Consider the following 27,382-nt stretch of genomic DNA (forward strand, 5'->3'; position numbering starts at 1 on the left):
AAAAAGTCTCACCCTCCGGTCGCACCACGAAAGTATCCATTTGTCTTTGTGCCTCCATACTCTGCATAGTGGGAACTACCGCTATGCCAAATATCTGCATAAGATCTCTTCCCAGTAAGTTTACTGGACATTTTGCAGAAACTACAATTTTACTTTTCTGAGTCATACCTGAAACAGGGTCAGTTATTGCTATATCATGGGAGAGTGGCTCCCTATATAGCTGTCCGTTTGCTGCTTTTACTAATATATAATCAGGTGATTCGGAATATTCTGGTAACTTGGAGGGGTGTATCAAAGTTTGTGACGCTCCTGAGTCACACAGGAATTTTACTTCCCTCCCCTCCACCAGAAGTGTGACTTCCAGTTTTGTGTCTGCCAGATAGAGCTCTAAGCTCAGTAATGCCAAATCTAAAATTTCACTTTCTTCATCCTCTACATCTGCTTGCACTTCCTCTGTTCCTTCTACTACATTTACATTTGTCCTTTGTTTGTTAGCCTTTCCTGATGATTTCTGACTTTCATCACTATCATATAGTCAGTCCTCATCACCCTTACTTTCTGCAGTCACCTTTTTATTTAGCCTGCAATCCCTTGCTAAATGTCCTTTCTTTCCGCACTTAAAGCACTCACCTTTCTTTTTTCTCTCTTCAAAATCTTCTGACCGTTTGTCAGATTGTCTATTTCCCTGGGCATTTTTCTTACCCTTTTTACCGGACTGTACTACAAAAACCTCAGCTCTGTCTTCAGCAGTGAAGACTTGTGTCTTCTTTTTCTTTTTACTATTAAAGTGTCTTTCAGCATGTCTAGCATATTCAAGTAAGGCTTGTAGCCTACTTGTTCGATGATCTATCATATGCTTCGTAATAAAGCTACTGATAGGTGCAATGCAACCTTTCAAAAATGCATTTTTCAGTTGCTGTTCATACGAGGTATCATGTGTCTGATTTTCAGGAATAGCCATACCACTATGGTTATTGAAACATTCCAATAATTTACCATAATATCAATGAAGTAGAACCAATAACAACTCCAAAAGCGAACAAGGGTCCAGTACCACAATAAAGTGCAAAAGTCAGTTTTAATAACTTGATAAAGCTGAATACATGAGCGCTTTCGTCTGAGACACAGACTTCTTCAGATAAAAGCACTGGTGCCAAAAACCTGATTATATACAGGTCACTTAATACACTAATTAACAATCAATTAAATTAAACAGTACCCTTCCTTGTTAATTTTTAAAAAGACAGTCTAAAATCCACTTCCAATTAAAAATGTTATGTAAATATATGTGTTATACAATGCTACTTGTAAAATTCCAAAAGTCTTATTTCTGCATAATAAAATACACATAATAAACAACCAAGTGTTAAAAATTTTTAAGAATATGTAGAATATGTTATTATAAAAACATGAACTCCACCGTATATTGCATGCTGTTGTTCACTAAATACAATCAGCTCTTGCTGTTAAAATAGATTTAATGCTTATGTATTCATTTAAACCTGGTGGTATATTTGCCCTCAGCCTAAGTTGCCATTTAAGCTCTTTATTAAGCAGGAGAGTTTTAAAATTACCCCTTCCCCTGAAATTATTTTCTTTTACTATATCTATAATGCCAAACCTGTAACCATTAAAAAATGGACAGACTGAACCATGCTTATATAAAGCATTAGTAACTTTGCCTGTTTTAATGTCGTATTGGTGTTCATACATACGCTCTTTTAAAGACCTTTCTGTTTTTCCTATATAAAATGCACAACATGATTTACATAGAGCTAAATAAACAACCATTTTGGTTTTACAGTTCCCTTTACAGAACCTAACCAAGCTGTTTAAACCATTGCTTAGCTTGATTGTAGGTTCACTATAAATCATGGAACACATACTACAATTTCCACAGGCAGTAGTTGCTCTAAATATTATTAAATTTGTATTAGTATGTTCAAATGTCCTTTTAAATTTTTTCCAACTTTATATGTAAGTACAGGTTTGTTTCCAACTGCATTAAAAACTTATTTGTTGGTTTTAAATATATTCCAGTGTGAGCTTTAAATTTGTGTGAACACATCTGAAAATGTATCATGTTGTATAATACAAGCCCCTTTAAAACTTTTTTCTTCTTTTTTTTACTCTGAAGAGGTTACTAAAGAATGGAACAGTTTTTTTAATGAGTGTGGTAAAAGATTGGTTGAAAGACTGATTAAACACAACGACAGCATATTGATTGATTTGGAAACTGAAACTGATACATTGAATACTGATATTACAAATGATTTATTGTTTGATGAATATGAGGATTTGTATAATAGAATTTTGAATAAGATTGATAAAAAAGTGTTTAATGTCTTTCAAACAAACAAAGTTACTAATGCTTTATATAAGCATGGTTCAGTCTGTCCGTTTTTTAATGGTTACAGGTTTGGCATTATAGATATAGTAAAAGAAAATAATTTCAGGGGAAGGGGTAATTTAAAACTCTTCTGCTCAATAAAGAGCTTAAATGGCAACTCAGGCTGAGGGCAAATATACCACCAGGTTTAAACGAATACATAAGCATTAAATCTGTTTTAACAGCAAGAGCTGATTGTATTTAGTGAACAACAGCATACAATATACGGTGGAGTTCATGTTTTTAGAATAACATAATCTACATATTCTTAAAAAATGTTAACACTTGGTTGTTTATTATGTGTATTTTATTATGCAGAAATAAGACTTTTGGAATTTTACAAGTAGCATTGTATAACATATATATTTACATAACATTTTTTAATTGGAAGTGGATTTTAGACTGTCTTTTTAAAAATTAACAAGGAAGGGTACTGTTTAATTTAATTGATTGTTAATTATTGTATTAAGTGACCTATATATAATCAGGTTTTTGGCACCAGTGCTTTTATCTGAAGAAGTCTGTGTCTCAGACGAAAGCGCTCATGTATTCAGCTTTATCAAGTTATTAAAATTGACTTTTGCACTTTATTGTGGTACTGGACCCTTGTTCGCTTTTGGAGTTGTAATCTACCATAATACCCATCTACAGTTTCATTATCATGTTGTATGCATTGGTTAATGCAAGTCCAATCTGCTCTAGGTTTCCATTTTTCGGAAATTCGGTCTGTAAGACCTTTTACTCTGTTGTCTAGTTCTGCGTCACTATGTGGGAGTGGTTTAAGCTCTGCATTACGAGGATTCCAGGTGCCACAAATCATGTGCCAGTCTGGACCCACAACTTGTCTAACTACCTTTTCTACTTCTTCCCCATTCAAGTGGTAACTTAGTCTCATACCTTGTAAATCTTGTAAAAACTTTGTGTAATTAACTTTTGGATGGGGGATTCCCTCTGTAGCTTTCCGAATATCTTCTGGTGTCCATGGTCTGTATACTAGAAGAGTTGGGTCCTGCCCTTCCTGTCCTGCCTGAGGATTTGGTACCTAGATTAGTGGACAGATTTCTTCCTCATTTTCCTCTAGTGTGTTTCTCCCTATTTGATACAAGTCTGTGTCCCCAAGTGTTTTACGTGTCCGGGACCTAGTTTCAATAGGATCTCTAACAAATGGTTTTAGTGTTCTTGTGACATCAGGATAATGTGGAGGTGGACCAGCTTGTCCTCCTGCTTCATATCCTGAAAAAGGTATCGGAGGGGGCGGGGGAGGAGGAGCCGTCGCTATTACCATATTATTATCCTCTTTATCTAAAAATAACGTCTTAGCATTTTTAGTTTTTTGTTCCCTTCAGTTTACTTCCTCAATCCACCTGTGTGCCTGAGGAATGCCTAATCGTTGTTGTTTTTTTGCCTGACCTTCTGTGTCAGATTTAAATTGTTTTAAAAGTTTAACTAATGAAATTCTATCTAATTTACCATCAAATCCATATTTATTAACCCATTTTGTATAATAGATTACATTATCAGCCCGTTGTAATTGCATATATTTTGCGTCTTCAGTTAGGGCCGGATCTCGCGATGTTTTAGTGCACTGATTTCCCATACTAAAAGAAAATGTTACGTAACCCTTTTCACCACGTGGTATTTCAGTTCCTTAGACAGTTTATCTAGAATGACTGCCTACCTTATTCTGTTTCCCTGATCCCTGACAAAATATACAGTAATTTCCTTTTGTCCCTGATCTGTATAACAAATCTTCTGACAATAGTATTTACTGCAACCTAGTCCCTGATCTAAAACAGAAAAAAGGCAAATATCTTCCTACCTGAGCCTCCTGAGTTGACCAGTTTGAGACCGCTCTTCGGCCACAGATCAGAAAGTGGCCAGCCTCTCAAAATGACAATTCTGTCGGAGGTCTTTTGTATTTCAAGAAGAACCATTTCGGTAGCTTCTGCTGCGCAGTGTTCGACCACCGGTACACTCTGATCTGTAGCTGTCTGAGGGTTTCCGATTCAAGAAGGACCAAACTGTTAAATAAAAACAAAGATAACAACACAGGAGGCTCAGATGCAAAAGTTTACTAGTGTATACCAGGAGGCAAAAAACCATACAAGTACAGAATTTTGTCTGACATGATGCAGGAAGTACAGAATATTTTATAGTGTTTACATTCAGGTTTTGCCCACCTTACTGACGTGGTTAGTCACAGGGCATCTACATCACTTTTACTAACAGTATTCTATTCATAAAGATTGCTGATGTTATATTTTTTAAAAAAGCTTTCCCTTGGGAATAATACAGCCTTGCAAAGCACCTGGTCAGTTATAATGTCGTTCTGTAAATGTTACTCCTTCAAGGTTTCAGGCCTGCTCGAATACAATAGTTGGTTCAGTCTTGTAATACACTTCTTTGTTCTTCTTGCAACATTCTTCCAACAGCTTCGTCTTATCTTGATAACATTTACAAGGCCAATTGTCCCAGAGGAAGGAGAAGAAGATTTTCAATGCTTTATGCATTTAATTTCCTGACCCAGCAGATAATCATTAGTGAAAAACATAAGCTTGCTGAGCTGGCTACTGCCAGGGTCAGAGTTCAAATACACTGCAGTTCCAAAGCTTCAAGCAATTACATGTAAAATCATTCTTATTGCCATATTATTAATAGAATAAAATGCATTATATACTATTTGCTTTTTAACTAGCACTTTATATATGTTCAAATACATATTTTTCTAACAGAAATCAATAAACGAAGTCTATCACTATCTAAAATCATCCATCCATCTACTCATTCTTTAAGTCACTTGTCCTGGTGATGGTTGTAGCTGTAGAAAGCTGAGCAAAGCAGATGAAGCTTCCTTATCCTGAGGAGCAGCAGTTCAGGCTCACCTGGAAAGATGCCTGTGTACTTCCAGGCCAGCTGAGAGTGGATTCTGAGTGGTACACCTCTGAGGGGATGCAGTAATTTGGGTCATCCTTTCTTGGTGGTACCTCAACTGACTGATCTCAGTCGAGAAGAGCAGTGTCTCTTCAGAAGTTCATCCTGGATTACTGAGCTCCACAGTCTGTCCTGAAAAGTAGAGCAATGAGCACTACAAATGAACCTCATTTCTATCACTTGTAATTGGGACGTTGGCATAATGGTTAAAATGTTTTCTTTACTGACAATATGTGCAGGGTTTCATTCTCACATGTGGGAGTTGGCTAAACTTTTAAAATGATCTACAAGAGCAGTTAGTCTAGTACTAATCTATGATCTCTGCCTTTCTATTACTGCCAAAGTTTATGAGCATAGGTAAGGATGGGGGAAGAGACTGACTGAAATCTCAAAACAAATACTCACAATATGTACAGTCCTCAGCCTCTGCTTCACTAAAAGAGTCTGGTACAATACCTGCAGTAATCTAATGATCCTATTAACACTCACTTGTGACCAAAATGCCAAAGTACTCAAACTACTCCACTGTGGTAGCTACTCTACCCTAACCTTGCAGAGAACATTCCACTCTTTTCTATGACAGAACCATGACCTCTGACTTTAAAGTACAGCTTTCATTCCAAACAGTTAAGCTTAACAGCAAACCACTCCAGTGCATGTTTGAGATCACAGTCAATAGACACCAAGATGGCATCAGCACAAACAAGAGACATGCAAAATTCATATCCGCAAAATAGAATCTTTCCAAACCTTAGATAGTCCTTGATATTTTTTCCATGAAAACCACAAACATTAAAGGAGACATGGCACACCAGTGGTGGAGTCCTATGTCCATTTTTTCTGCTCCTCTACATGCACTAGTTTAGACCATTTGTTATGTAGTTGCAGGATCCAGAGAACCCTTTCAGGTAAGAGCCCTACAGTCCCTTTTTTCCTGGCCTGCCCAAGAATCTCCCATGAGATCAGACCTTGTGGCAAGATTCATGTGATAGGGAGCAGGCCAAACTTGCTGGTCCTATGGGGAAGCCTACTTTTTCCCTTGGCATTGAACACCCCACCCCTGTGGCAGCTTTTTTGAGCTCCACTATAGTTGACCTCTGAAGGTTCAGTTCTGTGCATATTGGGATTACACGTGGCAGTACAGGCTCAAAAGACTTGAGCTCTCTGGGATAGGAAGATACCTAGTGCTCCTCGATGTATCTCATATGTAGCAAACCTAAGCAATCACCTTCCCACAGTATAGGCAAACAGGCAACAGTGACTTACTTTCATGCTAGCTCTTATAGCCATCCAATCTATTATCTGAATTGTCTTGGGTCTTCTGTGCAATGTTCCATAGTATTATACTGAGGAAGCAGAAATACCAAGGTGGTGGAGGCTCTGGTAAGAGGAGATTAATGCAGAACAGCAGGTAGTAGGGGTAGAGCCAGATAAGGAGTCAGTGGAAGAGGCAACTGCAGGTAATGAATATGCGAGATGGAGGCTGGTGTGGTATGCTATGAACCTGGTACTTATCTTCAGCCCCTAAGGAGGCTTAGTAAAGCAGGTACATTACATTAATACTGACTCATGCAAACTTAGACACCAGACCATGCTACACATGCATAAGTTGACCATACTGTGCATCATACATAGCAATATGAGTATCAGTGTGCAAAGGGCAGGGCAAAGTTTTCATCAGCAACACAGTTGGGGTACTGAGCACATCTGGATATCTGCAAGAATGAACAGGCAAGTAATTGAGATTAATGTTACTTACCCTGGTATTTGGGAACCTTAACATTTGTTGTGGAAACGTCCATAGTGTAGCTAGGGTGAAGTGAGAAGGGCAACTACTCCAGGCAAAACATGTTGGGGGTGCAAGCAGCTGATCCTGATATTTCTTTAATATAATACAAACTTTTAAAAGCTGATATTGCACTTGCGGTCAAATTATTATTATTTTTTTTTAACCGAAACTTAAGTGCTATTGCAATTAGTGCAGGCAGGGTATAAACTGTAGCAAGTGCTTGCTACATTTGTAGCAAGCAGTTTGCTGCAGTTTAAAATGAAGATTTTTTTTTTAAACTAAAGTATGACTGTTGTAGTGCTCTGTGCAGGCAGGGCATAAACTGTAGCATTATTTTATTACATTTGTAGTAAGCAGTTTGCTACAGTTTAAATATATATATATATATATATTTTTCTTTTTTAAACTAAAACATGATTGCTAAAATGCTCTGTGCAGGCAGGGTATAAACTGTAGTAACTGTTACCACCATAAGAAAACAATCTCACATTACCCCCATCCACAAAGGAGGCAATTTTTTTGAACCATCCAATTTCTGTCCTATATCCATCTTGTCACCCATATCAAACATTCTCGAGAGAGGTATCCATCAGCAGGTAATATAATATCTATTGCAAAACAATCTTCTAACCAAAATCCAAAATTACTTCCAGTCTAACCACAGCACAGCTACAGCCTTATTATTCTTTACAGACACCGTGAACAAGACCAGAGATGCAGGATGCTATACAGCTTCAGTATTCCTTCATCTTTCCAAGGCATTTGACACAGTGTCTTACCCCTTACTTTTGAACACAGTGTCTAAGTTAGGCTTCTCACATAACACAGTAAAATGGTTTCAGAGCTACCTCAATGGTCATAAACAAGCAGTGAAATGGTCCAATGAACTCTCACCTTTTCTCCACTACCCTAGTGGAGTCCCTCAAGGCTCCATCTTCAGACCCCTACTCTTCAACATTTTCACAAACAGCCTTCACACTGCCACTCACCCAGGAACCTTCATTCAATACACTGATGATTCAACCATAATATGTACCACTCAATCACTACCAGAACTACTTTCAAAAACTTATCAGTCCTTTATAGCAGTTGAATCCTGGCTAAGAAATGCCCAACTATTCCTTAATCCGAAGAAGACTAAACTAGTACTCTTTCACCCCAAAACCACCTCCCCTGTCACTGATCATTTCAACATCCTTGCATCTGAAAACACTGTCATAAAAATAATGCAGGAAACAAATCTTCTAGGAGTTATCATTGACAATAAACTTTCATTCAACCCCAATATACAGCAAATATAAAGAAAACTCATCAAAAATTGGGACTCTTATATAGAAACAAGCATCTCTTTACTGCAGTGACCAAAAGTACCCTTACAAAAACATTTTTACTTCCCTCTCTTCTTTACGGTGCCCCTATCCTAACTAACTTACAAACTTCTACCCTAAGCAATATGGAACAGTGCTATAACAAAGTTGCAAAGTTTTCCACAAACTCTAGATATCACACACACCCCTGTAAACCCCTACTAGAACTAAACTGGCTTGAACTCCCTAACCAGCTTGCCTTTATTCAGCTGTCTAACTTGCACAACCTTATTTTCAAGCCTACTGACTGCTCTTCACTAACCACTCTAGTCACACTTTACAACACCAAATCCCTATGATCAGAAGACAAAAATCTCTTAGCTTTCTCAAAACCCACAAGAAAAACAGGCCACTCTCTGTATTCTTACTCTGTCTCTATACTATGGAATTCATTACCTCTAGCTATCAGGTCTATGGCTGGCCTAACCCATTTCAAAGCCTCTTTAAAAAATCATCTCCAAAATACATGACTCTGCTCCTGCATAAAGCCTGTCTAATGCTCAGCTCTTTCATCCTCTTCCACATTAGCCTCATCCTACCCTTATGTCACATTTCACTCCCTCACAGTCTGCAAGAGCCTAAAGCTCTCCTAACTCTATTTATGTTTCTATACCATATCCTTAAGCTACTGTTGAAGCTGCAATACCTCTATTCTTCTCAACTCTCTCACTGCCTTTCTGCATCACTAAATTTCTGGCTATTATTTTCCTATCTGAAACTAACATGCTATTTCTTCATGTACTATAACAGTTAATGTCATACAGTGCGCTACTTGCATACTATTTTTGTACACTATCTACGCATAGGCTATGTATATTTATACATATCTATAATGTTTTAACTATAGAATTTTCTAGATGTTAATATATATTGTAAAATCTTGTAACATAGTTTGTTCTTTGAACTTATTTTTGTACAGTATTTCTAATGTCATTTGTATTGTATTGGATTATACTGTATTTGTATTGTACTGTATGTGGAGCTTTTCTCCCAATGTTTCTGCTGAAAACAGGTTCTGTAGGCCTAGTCAGACCACCTGGTAGACAAATGTCAAATAAATAAATAATAAATAAACAAAACGTTTTTTTTAAACTAAATCATGAACAGCATAGTGCCCCGTACAGACAGGGGAAAAACTGTAGCACATGGCAAAAGAAGAAATTATTATGCACATACATGTAGCCACATCAGCTGGTATGCATGGATAAAACCCTGACTGCAAAGCAGATGATCCAAGTACAAATAACTGTTTATTAGACTGACATATTGGCAGGAGAGGATGGATAATCTCATCCTTGAGGATGGGCACATTGATTCAGGCAGATCATTCCTTGAGCTCAGCTAGGAGCAAGAACAAGGAGCAGTAAAGTCCAGACATGCAGGATGGTTGCGGAGTCATAGCAGTTTTAGGTCCTCTTGTAAATATGTCCTCCAAGACCAGGGCTTATTAACCATCTAGACTATGTCAATACAATAGAGGGTAGGACCTAAACAGGAAAAAAATGCAGGTCACATTGGAATGGCTCTTTGCCTGCCCTTGCCTCATTCTTTTTTAAATGGTCATGCACTTCTTTAGCTACATAAACTGGTATGCATGGAACACCACCTGACTATTTCACAGATGACTTAAGGTCAGCTAACTGCTTAGATGACTGACATAGTTGCAGGGAAGATGGACATGCTCATCCTTGGGGATGGGAACAAATTTGTTTGGGCAGATCTTTCCTTAAGCTATGGTAGAAGCAAGAACTTGTAACAGTAGTTGGATTCAGATATGTAGGATGTCTGAGGAGTTGTGGCTGTTTTACATCACAATGTATATATGTCTGTCAAGCCAAGGACTCATTACCCACCCAGCCTATGTCAGTGCAATAGGGGTAGGACCTAAACAGGGGAACAAAGAAAATCTGCAAGCTATATTGGAATGGTTCCTTGCCTGCCCTTGTCACATTCTTTTTTACCTGGTTGCATGCTTCCTTAGAACCAGCATGTGGGGATTGGGGACCCCAGGGCCCATTTATTTGTATGCATCACTGGTGGCTCGTGCTATTGGACTGCAGGACTGCACCCCCCCCCAGCTATAAAAGGAAAAGAAAAAAACACTAAATATAATTTAGAGTGTTCTGGAAGTCTGCGCATGTGTGCTCGGCATTTCCCAAACTCTGGATTGGTTAAACAACAGTCTGGATTAGGAAACAAGGCATCAGACTGCAGATGCCCCAGAAGTATATGTGGTTATAAGGAGATTGGACTGCAACATCTGCAGGCTTGGTAGCTCTAAGCTTTTAGTTGCTGCTCTCATGGGACCTAAGCCTGTAGCTGCTGCTCTCACAAGACCGGGATGGAGCTTTTTCCATGGAGTTTGGGTGGTGTGAATTACTTACTATGGATGGAGCTTTTTCCACAGAGTTTGGAGCTTTGGTTCAGGACTTCAGGTAGGGTGTTTGTGTGTGTGTGTGTGTGTGTGTGTGTGTGTGTGTGTGTGTGTGTGTGTGTGTGTGTGTGTGTGTGTGTGTGTGTAAAATGTGCAGTCTGCAATAATTTATCTGTGGTATGTAAAATCTGTTCATTAACTAGGCAGTACATAAACTAGGACTCAAAGCTGTCCACCAAGTTGTTCAGATACTTAGTATCCATTACCATGGATAAACATTACTAAGAATAATATTGTGACATTGTACAGGATCTTCACATTTAACAAAAACACAAGAGACTAGATGAATAGGAGAAGGTAAAACAGGATTGTTCTGGACTTCACATTTTTTTTTATAAAATATGAAATCCCGCAATAATGACAGGTGTGCTAACTAGAGGCACATGGAATAAAACACCATGGTAAAAAAATAGCTCAGGAATGCAGATATTACTTGTACAAGTCCTGGTAGTGATTTATGTGAGTTTGGATCCCATGACCACAATATTTATTACTACTGGATAATCTAAATATTAGGAAGAACAAGAGAACAGATAGAGTGTAATCAAAACTTAGGGTGGGAAGGTGGCTGTGGTAGGTGGTAGGAAGGCTTCTGTACCCTGGTGGGTCAAATAACTCAATCATAATAATCTCCTTATTTTTCTAAATGTGAACCTAGTCCCTGGTCCTAACAGAATCTAGATGGATACAACTGATTTACAGGATACTTTGCACATATAAGTATGTTGTGGAATCTTATGTGTGAGTGAGCACCCATGTCTGCAAGTGGTGGGATGGGCCTGCAAAATAGTTGGACAAGTTTTCAAGACATGTTCTTATACAGTTACTAATTAGTTTCTAACCCTGGGGTGGGCTTCTCAGTGCTCAACTGAAGTAACGTTCACCGTATATATTTTTCTGATGCTTTACAGACTCACTAGAGGTAAGTTATATATATATGTATATATTTACCTAGTCTGAATATATATATATATATATATATATATATATATATATATATATATATATATTAATAATGAATAATGGCTAAATCTGGAGGCATGCCTCAGTCCTTCAAGCAGCACTAGTGGGACATGTCTGCAAACTAATGCTGAATCAATTAAAGGAAGACTCGCTATTAAGAGAGCAACCACAAACCTTAATTCTTACTTTTTTTGCTGCAGATCATTCTTCAATGTCAAAGTCATGAAGATGTTTGAAGAGTACATATTTTTTTTTTTTAACACGATTTTGGTGATACTTGAAATTATTTCTGAATGTCATACTGTTTATTTTTTTCTGGGATATACCCAGTGAGTCATACCAACAAGCCCCCTTGCAGCCACTGGATACCCACAGAAGATTAGCACTTTAAATGTTTGTTTTGTTTAGGCGGAACCATAAGGATGATAACTGTAAGCATTGCATATTGTCTAATAAAAAGGCACAGGCATGAATAGCTATGAAATGCAAGCTTTTCATGCGCTAAGAAAGCTTTTGTCTCTCCTTACTAGTCCTTCTTCTTCTGCCTTTCCTTTTAAATCATTAAAAAAATGAAATATATAGGGACAACAACTGGAGCATAAAGATGAAAAGTTTAAGCAATGGAGGTTCCTTCAGCTAGTAGACAGATGAAGATGATGACTGAGGGACCCAAGCCTGAAATACCTAGCAAGGTAGACTGCCTTTTGACAGCTGGAGAACAGGATGGTTCCACCACTCCAAGACTGGGTATCTGCTCAGAATCTCTTGATGTCTGTGCTTCTCAACATTACACAGACAGATTCAGAAGGACAACTGATAGCTGAGTATGTCCACCTTGATCTTTAAGGCAGGGATCAAATTTGCACCTAAAGGTGAAGGATTTATAACAGTCAAGGGCCTTCTGATACTGATATCTAGTTTCATTGTTTACTGGAAAAATGTTCAAAACAATGCATTTAAAATGCCCTGTAACAACTGTACTGTATATAAAAAAAAGTAAAAAACAAAAAGGTGGATACACTCCAAAATCCCACCGGAAAGTTTGTTGACTGAAATGAAACACCCGATGCATTTATAATCCAAACACGTGTATTTATTTTAAGCACAAAACACAGGCTTTTCGTCGGTAACACAAAACCAACTTCCTCAGAAATGGATACAGCGTCACAAAATCAGAACCTCTATTTAAAATGAAACAAAGTGACCTCAACCTACCCTGGGACAATACTGAATAATAAGAAACAAATCCACTCTCTCTACTGAAAAAGTAGAGGGTTACAACATAAATAGTCATTAGTTTGCCCAGTGTTTCTCCTATGGAACTATTAATTTTTTAATGAAAAGTACTTACAATATAAAACATGCTTATAATATAAAAACATGCTTGTGAAATAAAAGCATAAAACCACTGTGGCTGAAATACAGACAGCACTTGTATTAAAACAGGAATCGAGCGCAAAACATATACCAGCTTTTGCCTTGTGTTGCTCTTAATCAAACTATTAAACTTGTGATGAAAAACCTAAACCACTGTCAGCAAACAATATGGATATCAGTTCAATAAAAACTTACAGTCAAACCCAGTACGTCAAAATAACTTGTAAATAAACAAAAATGAACATAGAAATGTGTAAATCTATTAACTACAAGTTGAAAATACGTTAGAAATGTATTTGATGTAATTCAATGAATGTATAGAATGAAGTACATAATAAGGTAGAACTATATATAACCAAGTCTGAAAACATGCTCCTAATCACTGTTAAATACTCCCCCAGATTCACAAATCCTCCGTGTAAGACTAAATAAGTCATACTCGGAAACTGCAGTTGAACGGTATGATGTCAACGTGCCATGCATATTCATGAGGGCACGCTGACTCCACTCCAAGTCTAACATGGACCATGCAGGAAGGCAGGGGGCGTGTCTGACTGCCGAGCAGTCCAAAGGTCCACACCCCTGCAAGTGTCTGAATTGTGAAATGTCAACACACATGAGCGAGTCCACTCAAATGTCTACATACCCAACACTACACTCCCTCACATTGTAAACCCCCAGTACAGTTATAAAATGTAAAACTTTTAATTTTTTTTCTTATAATTCCTGATATAGCTGTCTGTATTTGCACGTGTTTGTGCAGGTGTGCCCATTGCTTAGCTGCAGTTAGCAATTTCGACATTGAAGAGCATAATAAGAAATGTTTATGCAAATTGATCCAAATAACAATAGCGTAGAGCCTTTGCACAAAGAGAAGGCATTCACGGTTTGAGTCCCACCACTCCCCTTTCTATTTTATGTTTTAAATTAGTATATGAAATAATTTCTGACATATATGAATAACATTTTACTAAAAAGCATTGAAATGGCCTATGTATCAGTGAGCAAAATGCATATATAGAAATGTAAGAAGGATCTTGATATATAAATGTCCGTAGCTAAGCAACGCTTTACCCAGTGCAATATAGTTGCCCGTAGTTAAGCAGCTCTTTACCCAGCACAATATAGTTGCCCATAGTTAAGCAGCGCTTTACCCAGTGCAATATAGTTGCCTGTAGTTAAGCAGCGCTTTACCCAGTGCAATATAGTTGCCCGTAGTTAAGCAGCGCTTTACCCATCGCAATAGGTTGGCGCAGAGCTGCGCACCACGCTAACCAGGACACCATAGGGCAACGTGGAGCAAAGTAGAGCAAAGTTGCCTAAACACAGTCACACCCCCTAGCCTGTCTGGACAGTAGTAAAATAAAAAACAATGACAAGGTTCGAACCCGGGACACTGTGCACCATAATCAAAGTACTGAACCACTAAGCCATGACAGCTTAGAATAAACATCCACTGTTAACATACATATACTTATAAATGGTAGATTAACCATTGCTAAGCAGGTCTGCAGTCAGCTGAGAATTTTCAAAAACGGCCAATCACAAAAAAGTATGGGAAATGCGGCATATTTAAGCTCCATAGATGGGAATACTCACCATAACTGATTGTAGCTCCCATATGCAGTTAGAATGTCTGGTGCTGGAGAGGGTATTCACTTTCAAGTGTAGTGCTGGGGCATCGAGGAGTCAAAATACATGGTTTAGCTCCTTGTCCACCATCATGCGTCAAGACTCCTGCAGGGCTAGTTCCAAGGGATGGAGTACAAAGCAGAGGCTTGGGACCGGTTAGCTCATGACCTCACCAGTGCCACAGGCATCCCTCAGACTGGTGAGCAGTTCCGTCACCACCATGCAGACCTGAAGAGATGGAAGCAGGACCTACTGAACCAATGGATACAGGAGGCCCGTCACATGCAAGATGCCCCACTACTGAGTAGGTAGCCATGGAATGCAGTATGTAAGACATGCTAATATAGTCTATATAATGGATAGGTATGTCTCAATAACCCTTCATTTACTTCACAGCTGCAGGTGTCCATGCTGCGAATCAGCAAGCCTATGCAGATAGGCTGCTAAGGCTGTGCCACCAGGCAGGTTAGTAATTATTCTGCATGTATTGTTATATAAAATAGGTGAGAGAGCCTGAAAAAAGTGCTGTAGCCCAATAATACAGCCATAAAATGCCCTGAATAATTTTTCTGCATGTACTGTTATATAAAATAAGTCAGAGAGCCAGAAAAAGAGTGTAATAACCCATTAATAAAGGTAAAATAAGTCCGGAATAATATCTCTGCATGTACTGTCATATAAAATAAGTGAGCGAGCCTGAAAAAGAGTGTTGTAACCTATTAATAAAGGTAGAATATGTCTTGAATAAGTCTTTCGCATGCACTGTAATATCAAATAAAGAAGAGAGCCTGTAGAAAAGTGTGTAATGTAATTAATAAAGGTATAATATGTCACTTACTTTGAAATGTTGTTGTACCCTTGCATTATATAAATAGTACTGTTCATAGGTTCATAGGTTCATAGGTTTATACTAGGCTATCTGCCCTAAGGCATTTATAAGCCTAGCCCAAATTTTGTGGCTTACGCCCCTTATATGAAAAAATACTGTGCCCATTAGTTTGTTGTGCCTCTGTTCAGCAGTGACACAGAGATGATTCCCGGGGTAAACCTACAATCTCCCATCCACAGGTCTAGATTTCTCTTGAACAGAGTCAGCGAGGTGCTCTGCCTCACATGGACCGGGATTTTATTCCACAGCATAGGGAGTCTCTGAGTAATAAATCTATCCCTCCAGCACATCCTATTTATATCCGTGCTAAGGTTTAAGTCGCTTGCTCTAGTGGTTTTGGTGGATTTGGATTTTTTGAGGTGGAGCACGACCATTAATTCCGGGTTGGACATGGCCTTGTATGTCAGGCACATGTCACCTCTGAGCAGACGGTATGCGACTGAATAGAGCTGGAGTTTCTTCAATCTGGCAGCATATGACAGATTTTGGAGTCCTTTATCCTTTTGGTGAGGAACTTTTGGGGTCTCTCCAATTGCTGCAGATGTCGGGTGAGATACATCTCGAATGGGGCATTGTACTCGATCATTGGTCTGATAAGTGAAGAGTACAGGGGAACAATGACCTCACTAGATCTGGATGTGAATCCCTTCATGATCAGGTGGGCAATGTAGAAGGTCTTTCTAACCACTTTAGCAATGTGAGTGTCAAAAGAAAGGCCACTGTCAACCTGGGTACCCAGGTCCCTGATAACCTCTTCTGTGCTTAGTGGATTGCCACCTATATGGTAGCTTGGGGTTACCTTGTTTTTCCAAGGGTATGACTATACATTTTTTGGCGTTTAACTTCAGGCCATGGCTCTGGCACCAGCTATCTGTTTCCGTGAGTCCCTTCTAAAGGATATCCATGTCCGATGCACTTTCCACTATGGCGCCCAGTTTGCAGTCGTCTGCAAACTTTGTCAGCCAAAGTCCTCCCATGTTGGCCTGTACTTCTGAGAAGTAGATGCCAAACAATAGGGGGCCAAGGACCGAGCCTTGTGGGACACCACTTGTGACCGGCTTGGAGTCTGACACAGCCAGCAACTCTAACCCTGTGGGTTCTGTCCTTAAGCCAGTTTGCAACCCATCTTGTGACATATGGGTTTACATTTAAGCTGGTAAGTTTTCTACAATACCCGAGTGGGGTATTGTGTCGAAAGCCTTTGCAAGGTCAAGGTAGGCTGTATGGACTGCCTTTCCCTCAATGGCCTTGGTGACTGTCAAGAAGTCGACCAAGTTCAAAAGGCATGATCTTCTCTTGACAAAGCCAAACTGGGTCGGGTCCAATGTCTGCAAGTCCCCTTTATCTTTGTTTTTGAGCTCCATTATGGTCCTCTCCATAGCTTTGCAGACTAGACTTGTTAAGCTTATGGGGCGTAATTACCAGGGTCCGTGGGCGCCTTTGAGTGGGACCACAGCTGCCGACTACTTGGGCACGTATCCTGTGGTAAGGCTGAGATTAAACAGCTGCCTTATGTGCTTTAATTCCTCATTTAGCTCAGCACACAGCCGGGGACACCATCCGTCCCATTGATGCTGTGTTTTAGCTTTAGAGAGCAGCTTTCACCTGCATTTGAGATGTCCGGGAGGCTACACTCGGCTGGGATAGTTATCTCTCCTTTAGGGGGAGGGGGTGAAGTTTGCACTGAACCTGTCTGCCAGTATGTTGGCAATGTCTGTGGGTTCAGTGATTTTTGTATCATTTGGACTAATTCTGAGCATATCTGGGAGTTTCCACCCAGGTTCCTAACATAGCTGAAAAAGGCCTTATGATTGTCCTTTGAATCCATGGCAATTTTTCTCTCAAAATTGGCCTTAGTTGATTTTATGAGTGCTCGTATTTTTTACTAATAATGATCAGGGGTGACTTCCCTTTTATGGATTTTGTTCTATCATGTAATAGCTTTCTCCTCTTATTGTAAAGTTTGTTAATGGCTAGGGTCCACCAGACTGGATGTTTGCCCTTTGTGGAATGAGTCTTGGTTTTATTTGGGATTGCCTGATCCATGCAGTCCTGGAGGTGTTCATAGAAGGCATTTGTAAGGGCTTCCTCAGCTTGGGTTGTGGTTTCCTCTGGCTCAGGGGCCTTGAAGGATACCACACCAGTCTTGAGTAGTGTGAAGTTTGCTTTAGAAGTTCTTCACTATGGTCTTTTTGTTTGGGGTGGGGCAGATGTGGATTTCCAGTGAGATTAGTTTGATCAGATCTCACCAATGAGGGATATACTTCGGTGTGGAGCATTTTGCCCCCATGTTTGTGACAATGAGATCTAGTATATTTTCTCCTCTCATGGGAACAGTGACTAGCTGTTCCATGGCATTTGAATTATGAACTCCAGGAACCTGGGCTAGAAAGTTAGGGCTTGAGTAATGTTCCCAGTCTATATTCGGTTGAAGTCACCCAATATGATGGTGTTTGGAGATACATTTATACCCTCCAGTGTCTTCAGGAAGGCTGTGTCGGGTTCCTGAGTTTGAGAGGGTGGCCTGTAGCATGCTACAATTTGTAGAGCAGTTTTGCCAATGGTTAGTTGCACCTGGATGGTTTCCGCAACCTGGAGGTGTGAGTATCCTTTATGAATATGGATACACCCCTCCTTTTGTGGTGTGGTCCGGTTTTGGGGCCGGAACGCATGATATGAGGTAAAACCTAATAGTGCCGGGTGCTCTCAGGAGCCTTGAACCAGGTTTCAGTTACAGCACAGACATCGATGTTCTCCATACTGAGAAGGGCCTCCATTTTGAGATTTAGACTTCTGGCATTGAGCAGCATTACCCTCAGTTTCTTCCCATTTTGTTTTCTAGGGTGGTAGGTTTAGAATTTGAGCCTTGCCTAAAAAGGCACTATGGAGTGGCAAGAGCCTTAGCCAATATCCGGAATCCAGGGTGACAGGTGCAAGCCGCGTGGCTTGTCAAGCATGTCATCTCAGGCAGACAGACACTGGATCCCTTTGAATGACACCAGACATTAAGCCAATTGTTAAAGCTGATCATCTTGTCTCTATATTGTGGCATCATTCTTGGTGAAGGAAGGATACTGCTCAGGGTTAGGTCATACCTGCCTGGGCACACATAATCAGAGAGCTCCTCTATGTCTCTTTGCATGTAGTCCAGGGAGGTACATCTCAGGTCGTTCACACCAGCATGGACAATGACTGTGTCATTTGTACTTGCCGTGGGTGACCCGGTGCTTGTGTTATGTGGCAGATTCTAGCGCCCGATAGGCAGCTTACTGTGACCCTCTCCTTGTTCAGCCTGGTGAGTGGGACGTCAGTGTGTCTGACTATGGAGTCACCTATGACAAGTATGTTTGGTGTTGTATTTGGCCTTAAGGGCTGTGACTGCTTTGCACACTGCTTTTGTGGTTTATGTGTTGCTTGTGGGGTGTCTTGAGGTAGCAGTTGTTTGGGTGTCTGCTTTGGAGGCCTCTGCTGTTTAGGTAAATTTTTACTCAGAGCCTCCGAGTATGTCTTTGTGTTGTATTAAGTGCTGTCAACCCACAGTTGGGCAGTCCCATATAAAGTGGATGAAGGAAGTGCCAGTAGCTGTGAAGCATATATACAGTCCTCAACAATTGGTTAATGGCTGGCATGCATAGGTAAATCTGGCACACAAGTAGCTTGTTAATGTTTTCCCCAGAAATGTGAGTGTGCTACATGAAATGTAGGGTTCTGCAGAAATTTAACTGAAAATGTCATGTGAACACATCCAGATATGTAGATATATAAATATAAATACAATATATAACTATGTAGCAGTAACATCTGCATCTTGGACAGTTAGTATGTCAGTTATAGGTCAGGTATATAATGAACTAGCCAAACACATTACACAACCTAATGCATGTTGCCTAGTGTAATAATACATGTAGGGGATATACACCTGCAGTCAATAGGAATGTAGTGTAGACTAAAAGTACTTATAAGATGTTAATGGAGGTTTCTTTTTACACCCTACTGTATGTGCATAAACAGTGCAATTCCACACATCAATAGGTATGTCTAATCTCAAAACATTTGTTGGGACATATGTCCTATTGTTCTATAAATATCTGCATTTACTTTGATGCATGTGCCTTGTTCAAACACCACAATCTTGGTGGCCTGTTGCCACCAATCATCCCTACATGCTGTTGTAATGTCCACTGTTGTTCAATATATGCATGTGTTATGCTTGCTGTTCAACTGTTGGAACCTGGATGTGTTGGGTTAATGGGAATATTACTGCATGCTGTTACAACTAATTTGGAATGCTGTTGGCTATGTAGTAATTAAACACACCTAATCACAGAACGTATGGGAAGGCCGGTCCCAGCGGACCCTCCTGTCCCTCCTCAGCTGGCGATTGCACCTGGCACCAGCAGGTCCGGTGCCCAGCCCAGGCTCCCCTCCTCTGTTGGTCCTGTGCCACCTTCAGGTGGAAGTGCTGCAGGGAATGGGGCTTGTCCCCCCCCCTGCAAGTGTGGGTGGAGAAGGGCCACCTATCACCCTCCAAAGAGTCCGGGTTGTGGTGCGTAAGGAGATCCAGCATTTAGTCGCTGATCCCCTATGACAGCTTGAGGCGAGAGTGGCGCAACTCATGGGTGAGCCTGCCCCTCCTATGCAGCCCCCAGCACAGCCACCCTTGGGGCTGTGAAGGTGCAGTGGTGACTGCCCATGGGTGGGGATCTCAGCTCCACTGTTACCATCTGTGGGCTCATGGGCTTGCGATTTCCAAACATCCATCAATTGTGTTCACCCACCCTATGTGTCATACTTTGCCCCTGTATGCATCTTGTTTGTCTTGTCTGTTTACCTCCCCAACTTACCTCCCCAAATATACCTACTTCCTCTACCTCACATTCCACTCTCACCTGAAAAAAAAAGAAAAAAGGGCAATCTGTTCCCACAAAAACATTACGCCCCATACATAGCTGCCCATTTCATACACATGTCCGCTGGACATGTAAACTGATAATTATAATTGGCAGTACAACATACGTTGTTGTCCTCACCCCTCTCTCAGGGGTGGAAGGTTTCATATTTTACTCCAAATATGTAACATATGCACAGCTATTGCTGGTAAAGAAATGGGCAGCTATGGACCTTCCCTACACCCATCCTGCACATCCTGAGCTGGTTTCCCTGCTGTCTTTCCCTCTTTGTGCCCCCTTTTTCACCACTTTCCTATCTCCCTATTTTCTTTTCTTTCAAAGAAATTAGCGTGGGGGTTAGCGGGAGTAAGCACTTTTAAGCAGCAGTAAGCAGTTTTGAGCGAGTGTGCGCATGTGTGCGCTTAGCTAAGTATTGCTAAGCATCACGCAAACCCGCTTACAACTGCTTAAAAGTGCCTTAGTCACTCTGTATGTCAGGGCCCTTGTTCTGCTCAGCAGCAAAATAAAACACCTCTGTCAGTCTCAAATCCCAGACTTTGGACACACTTGACTGCATGAAGTACCACTAAGCCACAGCAGATATACAATAATTTGGTGCTGAAATAAATATATCATGCAATACAATGAGTGAATGTAAAGGAAAAATAGGAAGGCCATAACACAAAGCTTGTTCTGTGGATCTTTACCAGCAATTGTTGTGGAATTGCATTACATGACTGTGATAAGAGAAGCAGCCAATCTAGCAGCAAATAATGTTATAGAGGCACTTTACAACCCCCACACAGTATCACAGCAGGACAAACACTGGCATATCTGATTAGGGCAGAGGTCATACTTCCTAACTGTGACTACTTTTCAGGGATGTCCCTGATTGTGAAACATATTTTAGCTGTGTCCCTCTGAATCCCTCTGAAAAGTACTGACGTTAGTCAGAGAGGTGGGGTATTACACAATGAATAATGACAATAATAACAGTAGACACTGCTTATACTGTATAAAAGGAGTACTAATCCATATGCACTGCTTCACTCAAGTCTACACTTACTGTCTCTATTATTTGGAAGGTGTACCTCACTTTTAACTATCTATCCCTGACTTCATGCAAATATGTATCTGAGTGTTTCGTAGGCCTGGCAGAGGAACAAACACACAGGCATGTCAGCTTATCTGCTGTTACACACTCTGCAAATAGCTATGGGAAGACTTCCACAAGCATACCCTTATGTAGGAGTACAACACAGACATACCAAAGGATATAGCCATGTACTGGTAGCAATTGACTGTAACAATGCCATTGTACCAGTGCTGAAAACACCTGTGGGTTGCACAGACAGAGAATAACAGGCTAACATCTGGCTACCATACGGATAGGTTCACAGTTGGGAACTATACAGACAGATCACCTGCCTTGATAAACTAACAGGTACACACCAATCCTTTAAGTCCAGTAAGATAACACTCACGCAATAATACATAATGCTCTCTGTATGTCTGCATCCCCCCCCAAATTTTAAATATACGTGTGTGTTTAGGCTCTACCAAGGATGTAGGTAGGCATACTCAGTCCTGGAATTGTCCAGTTTTCCTGAGAATCCTGTGTTAATGTCAACAATAAAAAACACAAACCCTGCAGAAGTGAGTACATCAATATGCACAGTATAACAGTTCACAGATAGTTCATGTGCCTAAAGAATACTTCTCAATAACTACTTTTGTATGGCAGTTAATTACATAAGTAGAAAAGAAACTACATACTCACATATATTTTGTGTAAGCATTTGTAGGGGTGAGTTAAACTCTACACTGATAGCTCTGTACTGGAAGTGGCAACAGTCAGGTCTGAGTACAACATGTACATCACTGTCTACACCTCTAGCTTCAGATATAAGAAGTATACCAACCTTCTGACTTAAACAACAGTGTCCACAGCAAACAAGCATGGGCCCCACTCTTGAAATCTGAAAGGACTATGCCTACAAAACTTAGCAATTTATAGCATTGGGTTGCTATGACAGTGAGTACTGCAATTACCACACATCAGGCTGTATGCATTTACCAAATGCTGGGCACCAACTGGTGCAGAGAGCATCACATGCACATGTGCAGATACCTATAAAAGCAGACTGTACTTGCTATCCCACATGCAATCATTACATTGCACATGTTATAGCATCAGTGAACCTTGGAGGAGTAAAAAAAAATATTACTTAATAACACAAAAGTTTAGTTAAGTAAAACAAATTGACTGAATTAACCAAATATGTTAATTAAGTAAAAAAAAAACTTAATTAATAACCAAAAGAAATTAAGTAAAAGCAATCTTTACTTAAGTAATACCAAAACAAAACAAAAAAAATTGTCAAAACATACACAGACGCACCTGAAAGTGACAAACAGGTATGTAACAGATATGTGGTGCCAGCAAGTAGTAGATGTTTATGAAGAGTACTGTAAATACTTTGAAACATGCATATGTGGCAGCAGTAAGTATGTATGCATTGATGCCATGCATGACTACTGCCATGGACAAATTAGTGTGTAGCTGTGTGCAGTGGGACATAACTGGCATATGTAGCTCAGCATTAAATGCCAAACATCTGATCATGTCATCTATGTCCTGTACAGTACTGTGTATAATGGCTGTTTGAGGGAGTAGTACAAACAGCTATATAAACCTGGATGTGACAGAGTAACACATGCATGATAGTCATATAATGTGTAGCTTAGCATTGGCAACTGCTGTACCAGGCCAGTATAATAATGTAGCATTAGCAGCTATAAATACTCACTGTAATATTACTGTTATGCACACATGTGACAACTGTTCATGTTGTAGCAAGGCCCAACAGGTCATCAGTGAGGTCTATGGACTTAAAACAGTGTGGACCTTGTGTGTGTATGGCACACACATATGGAGAGATATTTATGCGTCAGATATATTAGCATCTTAACATGTCCATAGAGCAAGGGACATACTGCAACTATTTGTGAAGGGTGGACATATATATGTTGGTGAAGGTTGTTATGTGCATATTTTCATGTAGGTTCTAGTGTGTGGCAAACAAGACAGCATACAGTGCTGATATATGACATGTGGTGTTTAAACGCTGTGGGTATGATTTGTTAAGTTTTTAGTCTTCCAGACAGGGAGTCCTGCTAAAGATACATGGGCTGAGAATACCTTCAATGCATTCTGCACAAGACTGTGCAAAATTATTACATAACTGTATCCCTCGCAACCTTTGCATAATTGACATTCCCACCATGAAAGGTGGACTGTATATGTGCCTACATGTAAATCTATATGTACACCAATGGATGTTTACATGTACGCTCAAGCTCAATGTTGTAAATGTATTGCCATCCCTTTTGTTAAAAACCCTGTACCCATGAACTACCACATAGGTGGTAGTCTACTCAACACCAAAAGTGTGATAAGAGACCACAGGACACAGGTGGGCAGTAGTGTCCCTTTTGATAATCACAGTGCCACAATAGTCATGTAAACTGTGTATGGTCCACATGTCATCAGAAAAGGTGTGTCATCCATGGAATAAGAGGCCAGTGTTCCACTCTACTCATCAGTCATAAAACCCATCATAAAGTACAATGGCCCTTTTGGTATGTACCTCAGAAGACATCTACAGCAACTGTAGACGCCAGGCACAAACCTCACAAAGAGTATTACCAGACTCAAACAGATGCCCTATGCAGACTGTCTTACAAAACCACAGCTACACTGTGTCGCATACCGCCTACCCAGAGCCAACCTCTGCCTAACATACAAAGCTATGCCAAACCCACAGGTGTTGGACATGCTCCATGTAAACAAATCAAAATCCCTACAAGCTACACACTGTACTGATCTAAACCTTGTAACGTCAAAAAGCAGAACATGCTGGAGTGGTACATTCTCATCTCAGACACATACCATACTCTGGGACTAACTACTTATCAATAGCAAAGAAAGGTCCTCATTAGTAGTCATCATGAATAATCATGATGAATGTATGTGAGATAGGAAATACAACCTGGGAATCACCTCTGTGGCTCTGCATGACAGGGGCACATGAACTTAAATTACATGGGTGTTGAAGGGCAGGGTACCATATGGCTAGGCTTTTATAGGCCCTACGGTTAATAGCCTATTAGCTACCTAGGACCAGATACACACAAGCATGTACATGTTGCATTAATTGCTATGTGAGGTTGACTGAGTGTGATGGTGAATGTGTAGGTGAATGTGTCAACGTTGTGTATATGTGTGATAGCCTAGTGGGGAACTGTTTAGATCATGGTATGTAGTGTTTTAGCTCTGATCCCTGCAAAAGATATGTATGCTATTGCTAGGCAGGAAAAGCAGTATGGTATATGGTGTGATGTAGTCCCATGGTGTTGACTGGAGTGTGCCATTGTAGGCTAAAGCAGTACATGTATGCTTATTGATTGTTAACACTAGTGAATACAAATCCCGTATGACCTGTAGTACTACCTGAAGCTGTAGGCCTAAACAGCACAGTATGGTGTATATCCACATTGCTTGGAAACACTGTTTTGTTTGTTACCTGTAGTCCTCACACATTACATACCTCAATAATAAGGTTTTGTAAGTGCTGACACAAAGTACTGTATGGTACACAGGTAAAGCTCATCTGGGTTGCCATACCTTTGTGTCTTGTAGGTATGTCTGATGCGTGTGTGGGTATGCCTGTAACATGGCCTCGGTCGTATGTGTGTTACAGGATATAAGTGCATATCTAGCAACATATATATTGTAGTACAGCAGTATGCCACCTATATTGATGAATGTGCACATATGTTACTTAGGGGTTTGCTATCTACAAGTAGTGTGGTGTACTGGTAGTACTGTAACTGTACTTTACAATCATTTCAATGGATGACATATTTCTGTATGTATTAGCTTTATATATACCTCCTGTGGCTAGGTGGTGCATTGTGTCACATACAGTGTGCCATGTACTGTTATATAGTCTTACATACTGGTTTCACTTTGTTGCTGAGCAGAACATGGTTTAATATATAGAACGTGCCAGGCACTGTCAGGCAGTTGTGGGCTGAGCACTGATATGTGGTATTAAAAGTGTGTATCTACTGACAGCCAATAGGTTGCTATATATGGCATTTCATTGATATCTGTACTTTACAATGTTAAGTGTGCCACATGACTTTCTCACAATAATTGTTTTATTGTCTTCCAGGGACATGTCTCACCATCGCAACCCTTCGTATTCCCCTGAAGAGGAGGAAATCATTATATCCACCCTAGTACAACATCACACCCTGCTGTTCTCCAGAACCAGCCAGGACCAGCATGAGCGCACTGCACTATGGCAAGATGTGGTCCATTGGGTTAATGATGTAGGCATGCATAACTGGATTTATGAGCAGGTACGCCATCACTGCAGTGATTTAATTAGACATGTCCGGCAGCATGCCTCCGGTGCTCATGTGTTCATTTGTGCATATGTGCATGTGTTCATGTGTGCATGTGTTCATGTGTGCATGTGCTCATGTGTTCATGTGTGCATATGTGCATGTGTTCATGTGTGCATGTGTGCATGTGTTCATGTGTTCATTTGTGCATGTGTTCATGTGTTCATGTGTGCATGTGTGCTAACATCATGTACAGATTGTAAAGTGTGTTTCCTGTCTTCCTCTCACATGTGCTGAGGTTGTGTTGGTTGAGCACAGCAGGGAACCTGAAGACACTGCCATAAATAGTGGAAATGATGATACATGTGTTGTGGCACAGGCAGGTTTGACAGGGTCTGTCGTTGGGCTGCCAATCGACAGTACACAGCTTTCCACCCCATCTATGCACACATTCTTACTGCCAATACATCCCTCATCACCAATGGCCTTAGCTGAAAGACAGCACACAATAGGCATTGACCAGGATAGTGTGGTATCTATGGCACATGCATCCCCTCACAGCAGCCATACCCAGATTCCTGGAACGGTACCACATAGGCAGATGTCCAGGGGTTCTCGTGGGAGCACTTCTGGTCATAATGTCCCTGGCAGACATGCCCCACAGGTCTTACAACTTCAGATATGTTCAGGGCTGTAATGCAGGCACAGGCACATATGGAATGGTACACTAGACAGGGACTAAGGGCACAGAGGGCCCATAACAACGCTATCAATGACAGTATCTGTGACCTTGCCGGTGCCATCTGTCATTACACCGAGGTCATTGATAGACGTTGGGGGTAGACATTAGATGTCCTCTGCAATGTCATGTCCATGTGCCAGGACAGTGCAGGATGGCTGAGACGTCAACGTGGACGTATGCCAGCAACATCATCGGCTGGCAGTCATCGCGGACGACACACAAGTCACAGCCGCTCTCGTAGTGGCAGTAGCAGCCCCAGCAATGTTGGGGCTGGGCTGTCAATAGACCGCCATAGAAGACCACATGCACGTGGCTCTGGCCAGTCCCAGCAGGGACATGGGTCCAGTCACCATCCCTCTGTCTTTGATGATAGTACCCAGTCTGGCCTAGTACCCGATACTGTCCATTGCACCCCTGTCAGGCACAGGTACTGTGTCTATGGCCAGAGACGGTGATCTGTACAGCCTGGCAGGTACAGTCTGTGGCTGTCCCACAACCTCCGGTATATGGCAACCACATGGTGGAACTGTATGCATGCAGACACACACACATAAACCAAACACCT

The sequence above is a fragment of the Protopterus annectens genome, chromosome 7.part0 (genome assembly GCF_019279795.1).
Source record: "Protopterus annectens isolate FY-2018-M chromosome 7.part0, PAN1.0, whole genome shotgun sequence".
Taxonomy (NCBI): domain Eukaryota; kingdom Metazoa; phylum Chordata; order Ceratodontiformes; family Protopteridae; genus Protopterus; species Protopterus annectens.